Genomic DNA, 10,756 nt, shown 5'->3' with positions numbered 1-10,756 from the left:
ATGAATGGGTAAATCCCTTCCCACAAACACAGTAGATGAATTGTCTATCAGAGAATTTTCTGGTGTATCAGAAGGTTGGATGTATTAATGAATGCCTTCCCCCACACACAGTAGGTTTACAGTCTCTCCCCTGTGTGAATCTGCTGGAGATATAGTAGACCAGTTGGACAAGTGAATCCCTTCCTACTCAGCCCAAGTGAATGGCCTCTCCCCATGCGAGTATATTGCTGTGGCAGCAGACTTTTTTTGTTTTTAAAGCACTTCTTACAGTCAGAACAATTAACTGACTGCACCTCTGATTGTACAGTTAAGACGGTAATGGTTTCTCGATAGCACGGGTGTCCTTGTGTCTCCAGTTTAGATGATCAGGTGATGCACATGTGTACAGTTTGTCTCTACTGCAAATGCTGTTATTCTTTCTCAGAATGTGTAACAGAACTCTCTCACACAGATCTGTTTATGTTGTTTTTCCAGACATGGTGACATTTAATATTGTCTCTTTTAGACAAAACAAAAACCATTTCAACCACTTCTCCTTGTAGATTCAGAGGCTGATGATATTTATGTTTGAAAGAATTGAGTGACTCTGTCCGAAATTTGATTTTCCAGTCGGCATATCATCTAACAAAAGCTTGTAAAAGGAGATTACAAAAGCTCTCACTGTCAGTCCAGAATAGAAAGAACAGACAATTCCAGTCTGTTCTTCCCCCTTTTTCCCCCTTCCCCGCCCCCCAAAAAAATCTACTCAAACCAAATGAAGTCAAAATTTGCAACAAGACTTCGAGAACAGCAACTGGAAGTTGCCTAACTAAGCCAGAATGTTATTTCCAAAGAATATGAGACATTCCTTCCTCAAGGTACCTAGTAGTTGTGGAAAATATCACGTGGATTGTAAATCATTGATTTCGAGCTCTGTGGGCACTAGGACCCAGTGAGAATCGGTGACGCTGAAGCTCCGCCAACAATGTGCGTCACGGCGTTGATCACGCAAGCGCGAATTCAAAGGTGGCAGCCGTTAACAGACAGTTCTTCCCGGGAAAAAGGCACCAGAATTGGAAATCTGAGACTTGCAGGTTGCTAATCGAGTTTGAGATATTTAATAAGTATTTATAAACCTTCCCCAGCCACCCGTCCACTCTCGCGCTTTCTCCAATGTTTCGCATCTTCACCGCCGATAGTTGAGGAAAAGAAGCGTCTCCGTCCATTGTTGTCACAGTCACTGCGCATGTGTGAGATGCCGGGTGGGACTGCGCATGCGCAGCACGCTCCTGCGGCCTGGATCGGGGCATTCACCACCTTCGGGGATGGTGGGTAAAGATATGATTTCGATGGGGAATAACAATCAGTAAAATAGGGGAAAAAATATCTGTTAATATTTGCTTAAAGGACAGAGAACAGTACGACTACCAAAAACGTTTTCTGGAAAATGTTCTGTAGTTTTTTATATTCCGATGGAAGATTTGGGCCTTGCTGGCTGGGCCAGCTCTTATCGCCCAACCGTAACAGAATTAGACCAGGGTGTGGAGAGAGGCTTTTTTGAATCACTGCAGTCCATTTGGTGGGGGTGGTTGGGGGGGAGTTTCAGGATTTTGACCCTGACTGTGTTTTCCATCTAGTGAGAAAGAAGGCAGTACTAGACCTAGCTCTTGGAAATGAGGTATATTTAAAGGATGAGGATCATTGTATCTTAAGATTTAGACTGATGGTGATGAAAATAATGTGGAATAGTCAACTAACAAATAATTAAATCATCATAGCCAACTGAAATCCTCTTAATTAACGTGTGATTAACAAGGAGACATCATTCCAGTGTGGAAGACTGGAGAATAAGAGAGGATTTAAAGAAAATGAATTTCACCCAGAGGGTTCTGGGGTCTCCAATGCACCACCTGAGAGGACACTGGACGTAGGGAACCTCAAACTTTTAACAGGATTTGGACAAGCACTTGAAATGTTATAATATTCAGTATTATGGGTCTGGTGCTGGAAGTGGTACTGATGTAGATTTAATGCAGCTTTGGCTTCACAGATTTGATGGACTGAAGGGTTCTTCTAATGCTGTATTACTCTATTATTTTAATTCCAATGGGGTAAGAACAGCCCATGCCAAATATAATGGAGTCACAGTTTGGCATGGAAAATTGTAGACTACCTTTTGAAAAAGAGATATTTCAGACACAGTCAAGTGGAAGGGCAAAGGATTCCAGAGGCCGGGGGAGGAACTGGCAGAGAGGGAGAAGGGGAGGCTGGGGCAGGGGGAGGCAGACAGACAGGGAAAGAGGGAGGCCGGGGCAGGGATGGCAAAGACATTAAAAAAAGTGCTTATTGCAGATGTGAGGGAGAAAATATAGTTGAGAATCCGTCTGAATATAGAAATTATTAAAGGAGAAGTTGAACAAGAAATATAGAAAATCAAAAAGGGAGTAAAAATGAGATTGGCAGTCAAACTATAATTGGATACCAAACTTTTGTAGACTTTAAATTTTAAAGTTGGTGAAAGGAGGACTAAGGCCAGTTAGGAACCAAACATGGAATTTATGTAGGAGGCGTAGCTGAGGTATGAAGTGATGTCTTCATACTACTCAGACTGTGTTGAAAGATGAGATAGTTCAGGCACATGATTTGAAATAAATGGGGATGACGTATTAGATTAGATTCCGTAGAGTGTGGAAACAAGCCATTTGCCCCAACATGTCCACACCAACCCTCCAAAGAGTAACTCACCCAGAGCCATTTCCCTATGTTCCCTGATTAAAGCACCTAACTCTAAGGGCAATTTAGCATAACATAGCCAATTCACCTGACCTTTTGTTGTGATAGAGGTGTGTAACATAACTATCCTTGGGATTTGAATTGGAAACTAGAGGCAGATGGATTTTGGTCAATTCTGCAGTGATGATTGTTTTTGAAAGTTCAGGAAATAATTTGGAACAGTGACAGAAGTACATCATTTCCAAGAAGACATGTAATTTCAGTAAAGTGCCTTAGAGGACATGTGATGTTAATGAATGGAATAGTTGTGCTGCTGATTTTACACAGTTGTAAAATGAGAACACAAATGTCATGGGACTATTCCTCCCTTTAGTTGCGCAAAGTGATCTGAGAATGTGCATAAGACCAGATTACCAGTGAACAGTATAACAGGTACAGTGAGGATTGTTGTCAACTTAAAAAAAACTGAAAAGCTTACATTGATACAACATCACTCTCAACCTCAGTGCAATACAAAAGCTTCACTGGTCATTCCAGGAGAAGGATCACGTAGCAGGAACACCACTTCATCCTGTAGCTTATATTGATGTACTTTCCACAATGTATTCTAAACTTGAACTCTCCTCTCAAATCTTCCTTCCACCACAGTGTCTCCAACCTAAGCTTGCAATTAAACTTTCTTGTCTGTAAAATAATGCTGTGTAAATCTAATTTGGGATGACAGTGATGGATTTTGGAAACTCCTTTCAATGGAGATTGGGAAGCAAAGATTTACTTATAGCAGACTCCAGCCAAAAGAGAAGTTGTCTCCTCTAAATTTTAAAAATTTAATTGACACTTTTTATTTTTGTAATCTTATTTTACAGGAAGCTGAATATCTTTGAAAACTTGGAGATTTTTCTTTTGCTACAGTTTTTCTACCTTTTTCAGCTGCAACATCAAGCAGGACGTTTTAAATTTGAAATCAATGAAGTTGTTTCAGAAGTGAGTATTATTGAGTGTCCATCCACAATTTCAGGGTATTGTGCTGTTCTCTCATTGTATCGCTCTGAGCCTGTGGTTTTGGTTTACTACTCTTATCATGATCATCTCTTTGTCTAAGTTGCTGTACTTTAATACAATGGCAATGTGTTTTTTAACCTTATCTGGTATTATATTGTTATTGTGACCAAATGTGATTAAATGAGCTTTCCTTTGCTGTCCATCTCCTGATTAAATGCTGCTGATTCACCACCTTGATCTTCCCAAGATCAGGAATTGTTTTTCCTGAGCTAGCAGTCATTTATCATCCCCCGCTGAGCTGATGTAAATCATCATGTTCTGCACTATTTTCACTCACCATATTCATTCTGCATACCCTTGAATGTTAACTCTGCATTCTGTCAAATACTGAGCTATCTGGTATTTCTTTTTTTTTGTTTCAGATGACCAACATATTTTCATTGTTTAATTCCAGGAGTTATTTGTAGAACAGAGTCTAGAAATAAAAACACCAATTAAGAGCTGATTTGCAGCAGTGAATTGTTGTTTCCAAAGGTTTACTCCCTGCCTCCAATTTAGATCCTTTTTCACAGATTCATGGAATGATTACAGGATCGAAGGAGGCCATTTCTCACAGCTCTGCTGGCTGCCTGACAATGCAAATCAGTCAATTTCACTCCACTTCCTTTCACTGTAGCCCAACAACTTTTTGTTTTCACTTCAGGTGTTTATCCTTTTCTATTTTGAAAGCATTAGTTAAATTTTAATTTGAATTGGAATAGAGATATAAGAGGAGCTGCTGGGTTTAACCCTGAAGATGTATCAGTTTGAGCTGGAGTGACAATGGTGGAGGAGCTGTTGAGTTTAATGTTGAGGCCTTTGGAACCCAGTCGGTTCAGGAATTTCTAGTTTCTGATTGTAAAGAGTGGTAGATTTCGTCGAATCTCCTGTTCCCTGGATGCTGCCTGACCTGCTGTGCTGTTCCAGCAATAAAGTTTCAACTTTGATCTCCAGCATCTGCAGACCTCACTTTCTCCTCGAAGATTTTTGGGATGATCAGTTTGCAAAATGGACGTTATGCATATGGTGCAATAACTGCTTTTGGAACAAACATTTCTGTGGGATGCTTTTAGTCCATTTTGCGTGTACATGTTTTTAAAATTTGGTCTTGGGATTTGTAAGTGAGGAGAAGGTATTGCATTATTAAATTACTGCAGTTAGCAACGTAGGAATTAGGAGCAAGTCTGGATAATTCAGCCCCTTGGGCCTGCTCTGCCACTTAGTATGATCAACTTAGCATTAACTCTATGTACCTGCATGTTTTCCATAATCCTTCAACTGATTGCTCATTAAAAATCCATAGATGTTCTCTTTAAATTTACTCAATGTCTTCATTCTGGGGTAATTAATTCCACAGATTCATGACCTTTGAGAACACTATTTTCTCCTCCTGCCTGTTTTAAATCCTCCACCTATTACCCTCTTCAGAAAGAGAGCAAGGCAAAAAGCAGATAAAAGGTTGATTAGCCTAACGTCTATTGTTGGAAAAGTATTGGAATCCATTATGGAGGAAGTAGTAGCAGAATATTTGGAAGATCAGTGTAATCAAGCAGATTGAGTATGGTTTCATGAAAGGGAAGTTGTGCTTGACTAATTTATTGGAGTTTTTTGACAATGTCCCAACAACAATGCATAGAAGGGAACCAGGAGATGTGGTGCATCTGGACTTCCAAAAGGCATTTGACAAGATATCTTACAAAAGGTTATGTCATAGATAAGAGCCCATGATGTTGAGGGTAGTATTTTGGCATGGAGAAAGAATTGGCTAATGGGCTAGTGTTTTAAGGGATACTTTCTCAGTCTGGTAATCAATGACAGTGGAGTTTGACAGGGAGCAGTGCTGGGACCACAACTGTTTTACAATATAAATGACTTGGAGGAAGGAAGTGAATGCACTGTAGCAAAGTTTGCAGATGACAAAAATAGGTGTCAAGGCACGCTTTGAAGGGGATAGAGACAGTTTACAGAGATGTTAGTGGGCAAAAACTTGTCAAATGGAAGATAATGTGGTAAGATGTAAAGTTGTTCATTGTGGAAGGCAGAACAAAAGAACAGATTATCATTTAAATGGAAAAAAACTGCAAAAGCTGCAACACAGGTTTGTCCTATTTGTGCATGTAATACGGAAAACTGGCACACAGATGCAGCAGCTAATCAAGAAAGCTAATGAAATGTTGCTCCTTATTTAAAGGGATTGAGTAGAAGTGTAAGGAAGTCATACTGCAAATGCACAAGATACTGGTGAGACCACATCTAGAGTACTGTGGGCAATTTTGGCCTGATTATGTATGAGAAGATTTCATTGGAGGTAGTTTAGAGAAGGTTCACTCGGATGATCCCTGGTATGGAGGAATTGCGTTATGAGCCAAAGCTAAACAGGTTCGGTACCCTACCCAATGGAGTTCAGAAGAAATAAGAGGTATTTCATTGAAGCAGACACTATCTTTAAGAGGCCTGACAGTATAAATAATGGAGGATCTAGAACCAGAGGGCATGGTCTCCGATTAAGGATGCCAGTTTAAGACTCAGATGAGAAGGAATGTCTTCGCTCAAAAGATTGAGAGACTTTGGAACTCCTTGCCATGTTGAGCTGTGGAGTCATGGATATTACATTAGATTTGATTAGATTCCCTACAGTGTGGAAACAGGCCCTTCGGCCCAACAAGTCCACACCGATCCTCTGAGGAGTAACCCACCCACACCCATTTCCCTCTGACTAATGCAGCTAGCACTATGGGCAACTTAGCATGGCAAAACACCTGACCTGCACATCTTTGGACTGTGGGAGGAAACCAGAGCACCCGGAGGAAACCCACGCAGACACGGGGAGAGTGTGCAAACTCCACACAGTCAGTCACCCAAGGTTGGAATTGAACCTGGGACTCCGGTGCTGGGAGTCAGCAGTGCTAACCACTGAGCCATCGTGCTGTCCTTATTACTTACTGTACCTGCGGACTAATTTTCTGCGATTCATGCATGAGGTCACAAATGCCTCTGCAGACAAGCACCCCAAATTTTCTCTCCATTTTGTTAATAAATTGTCTTTGTATTCCTTCTTCCAAAATGGACAAACCCACACTTACCCACATTAAACTTCATCTGCCATATTCTAGCCCATCCACTTAATTTATCTGTGACCGTTTATATGTTTTTATTTATTTATTACAGCTTATATTTCCACCCATTTTAATATTCATAGCCAAATGTGCAATAGTACCTTCTGTCCCTGCGTCCAGGTCATGAATATAGACACTAAATAGTTAGCTCCTGTGAATGAAACCCTTGGCACACCATTTTATACAACTTTCCAAACACAAAAGAACCCTTTCCACTGACTCTCTGCTTTCTTTTCATTAGCCAATCCTCCATCCAAGATAATAAACAATCACTAACCCCATGTGATCTTACCTTATGTATTAACCTATTGCTTGATACCTTAATGCAGTGCATTCTGGAAGTCCAGATGTACAACATGCACAGGATCTCCATTATCCAGTTTGCTTGGTACATCTTTGAAAATCTCATGCAGATTAGTCAAACTCAATTTGATCTTGGTAAAACCATGCTGACTCTGAACTGCGTTTTGACTTTCCAAATGTCCTGTTATGACTCCCATCATTTTGAATTCCAACAATTTCCCAAAGAGACTAAGTAAGCTAACTGGTCTTTTGATGATCAATTTCTGCCTCCTCCTCTTTTTGAATAAGGGTGTTATATTAGCACTTTTCCATTCCTCTGGGGTATTTCCATATCCAGGAAATTTTAGAAAGTTATAACATTGAGCCACTGTCCACCCATTTGTCTGCCTTCAATCCCAATAGTTTGCTCAATACTTTTTCCGTCATGGTGATTGTTCTAAAATGCTCCCTTTTCTATAACAACTGCATTACCTGGAACTATTAATGTTAGTTTCCTCCCCAATGAGAAATGAGGCAAAATATTGATTCATTCTGTTATTTCAGTATTTCCCACGGTCAACTCCTCAGTCTCATCCTTCAGGGAGTTACTTTCACTGTGATATCATCACACAGTGATAATTGCATAGTGACATCACCCCCTCCCTGGGGATTTCCTTAGCTGAGATATTTTCCTGTGACTCCAATTGTTTCTGATGGTTTTTTTTTAAAGCTACTGGCTTCAAGAAGAGGTTTCAAAATTGAAAATTGATACTGTTTCAGAGGAATGTATTTCTGACCATTCATCTAGAATTTGGAAGTTTTAGCACTCTGGTCTGTTTTCTCTGAAAAGTTCCTTGACTCTGGGCTAGTGTAACTCCATTATTGTGGATCTAAATTCATGTCCATTCATAACTGTATCACCTCTTCCCTCTTTGGTGTCCTCTCCACCATTTTTGAATTTCCCGTGTTTTTAATAGTGGGTGTATATTCATCATGTCTACGTCAGTATCACTACTTTGTATTTATAATGAATTGTTTATGTAACAAAATAGTGCAACATCTGGCACTGGGAAACAGAAGTAAATATTAAGGCAGTGAATAACACATTGGTGTAAAAGATTGGTTTCACTGAATATTCAATAAGTTCATTCAAATCTGGTTGTGGTCTTAATCCCACTTCCCTGTCTGATGTCATCCCAGTTTATATCCTTGTCATCAGAAAGGGTCTAATTCTACCCTGAAAAATTCAGTGGCATTTCCTCCAATACTCCTAAAAGAAGGAATATCTAAAGGTTCTGTGACTGAAAGGGAGCACAGAAAAACAGATATAATCATTACCAGGAAGGAAAATGAGCACAACAATATAAAAATATTGGTACTTTTTAAAACAATAGCTTTTGTAGTTCGCTGATTACAGGGATGGTAGATTAACTGGACTTATTGTGAGTCTACACATGGGCAACAGAGATTTGGATGCACTCAAAGTTAGTGGTAGCAACAGCGAGGCCTGTCGAGAGTGTGTTAATGTATTTGAGAGGTAAGAAAGGAATGGGTGCGCAACAGAGCATGAAGTCGGGTGAGATGGAAATTTGGATTTGGACATTAACTTATGTGAACACCATCACCTCCAACTGCACTCTGATACTTGTAGATAGACATTGGGAGTTTGGGATGTTCTGTCAAAGATCTGATCAAGTTGTAGATGTGTAAGATCCATTATTTGTACTCGTTTCATCTCCTCCCAGAGCCACCAGAGGTTTGCGTCGGACCAGACAGGTGGCAAACTCCTTTCCCTGATGGATTTAAATGAATCATTTGGGTTTTTATCAATCAGCGGCTTTCATGGTCACTTTTTATCCCCCAAAGGGTTGACCTTACAAATTGTCCGTTTTGTTCAGCTCAATTTCACAATCTACCTTTGTATTTTTATGGCTTTGTCTCATTCACTCTTTCTAATTTAAATCAGTTTCACAGGGTATTAAGAAGAGATTTCTACAGTTTGGAGTCTGAAACCAAACATTACATCAGGATCTGACCGAGTTGTCCAATTTACCAGTACCTGAATATCATTGGATGTTGAGCATGGAAAGAAAAAGAACCATTCAGTGTCAGGAGAAACCGTATGTGTGTTCTTTGTGTGGACGAGGTTTCAGGCAATCATCTGGTCTGTCGAAACATAAGTGCAATCATGCTGGGGAGAAACCGTGGAAATGCGGGGACTGTGGGAAGGGATTTAAATCACCTTCAAAGCTGGAAATGCACAGGCGCAGTCACACTGGGGAGAGGCCATTCACCTGCACCAGATGTGGGAAAGGATTCACTCAATCAACTCATCTCCTGAAACACCAGCGGATCCACACAGGGGAGAGACCATTTACCTGCTCTCAGTGTGGGAAAGGATTCACTCAGTCAACCCACTTGCAGGGACATCACCGTGTTCACACTGGGGAGAGGCCATTTATTTGCACTGAGTGTGGAAAGGGGTTCACTCACTCATCCAACCTGCTAAAACATAAACGAGTTCACACTGGAGAGAGGCCATTCATCTGCTCTGTGTGTGGGAAAGGATTCACTCAGTTATCCAGTTTGCTGTCACACCAGCGAGTCCACACAGGGGAGAGGCCATTTACCTGCTCTGAGTGTGGGAGGGGATTCGCTGTCTCATCTGACCTGCTAAGACACCAGCGTGTCCACAATGAAGAGGGACCTGAAGTGCTGTAATACTTCTCGGGACCTGATGTCCCATCAACATGTTCACACTGACAAAAGACTATTTAGATGCTCTAACTGGGGTCTGGTTAAAATGATCATCTCAACTCCATAGTACACCAGCGAGTTCACACTGGAGAGAGGACATTTCATTGTTCCCAGTGCAAGAAGAGAGACCCTCAGTTATCCCATTGGTTGAAACACTAGCGAGTTGAAAAGTGACTACAGACTTTGGATTTTGTTAATGGTTGATGAGGATGTATGGAATGTTGTCTACTATTAAAGTTAACTATCAACTGAGACTGTAGAAGATGCATTCGAGTCAGGGACATAAGAATGGAAATTGCAGGATCAGTTGTCAATATTTTTTCAATTCTAATACTTATTAAGGATAGTAGAGAATTGAAGAGTTTTTAATTGAGAGGGGTTACAGGGAGGTAGCCACACCTCAGGTACAAATAAAAAGCAAATGGGTTACAGTCAGGGGACGGAAAGGGAATCAGCAGACAGTGCAGGGTTCCCCTGTGGCCATTTCTTTAATAATAGTTATATTGTTTGACAGGGGTGACTTATCAGGGGTAAGCCATGGGGTACAGGTCTCTGGCACAGAATCTGTCCCTGTTGCTCAAATGGGAAAGAGGGGAAAGGAGCAGAGCATTAGTCACTGGGGACTCCTTAGTTAGGGGGACACACAGGAGGTTCTGTGGGAATGAGAGAGACTCACAGTTGGTGTGTTGCCTCCTAGGATCCAGGATTCGGGATGTCTCTGATCGTGTTTTTGGGATTTTGGGGAGTGGGGGGGAACAGCCCCAAATTGTGGTATCAATGACATATATAAGAATAGGGATGGGGATTTTAGGGAGCTAAGAAGCTTCGAGCTAGAACAAACAAAGTTT

General features: G+C 40.9%; 1 long non-coding RNA gene across 2 annotated transcripts; it reads left to right on the top strand.

Annotated features, from left to right (window-relative positions):
- The first annotated feature begins 802 nt into the window (after window positions 1–802).
- On the top strand, window positions 803–10,499 carry LOC122564680. 2 transcript variants are annotated; one of them, XR_006315966.1, is made up of 3 exons: window positions 803–1,073; window positions 3,579–3,696; window positions 9,118–10,499. It is a non-coding gene; the product is annotated as an uncharacterized LOC122564680 (long non-coding RNA). The 2 variants fall into 2 exon arrangements; XR_006315967.1 differs by lacking the exon at window positions 803–1,073 and adding an exon at window positions 1,080–1,307.
- Window positions 10,500–10,756: the final 257 nt, after the last annotated feature.

Source organism: Chiloscyllium plagiosum, chromosome 30, assembly GCF_004010195.1.
Source record: "Chiloscyllium plagiosum isolate BGI_BamShark_2017 chromosome 30, ASM401019v2, whole genome shotgun sequence".
Classification (NCBI taxonomy): Eukaryota; Metazoa; Chordata; class Chondrichthyes; order Orectolobiformes; family Hemiscylliidae; genus Chiloscyllium; species Chiloscyllium plagiosum.
The sequence above is the reverse complement of the archived record's forward strand: the minus strand, read 5'-3'. Positions and strand labels throughout refer to the sequence as shown.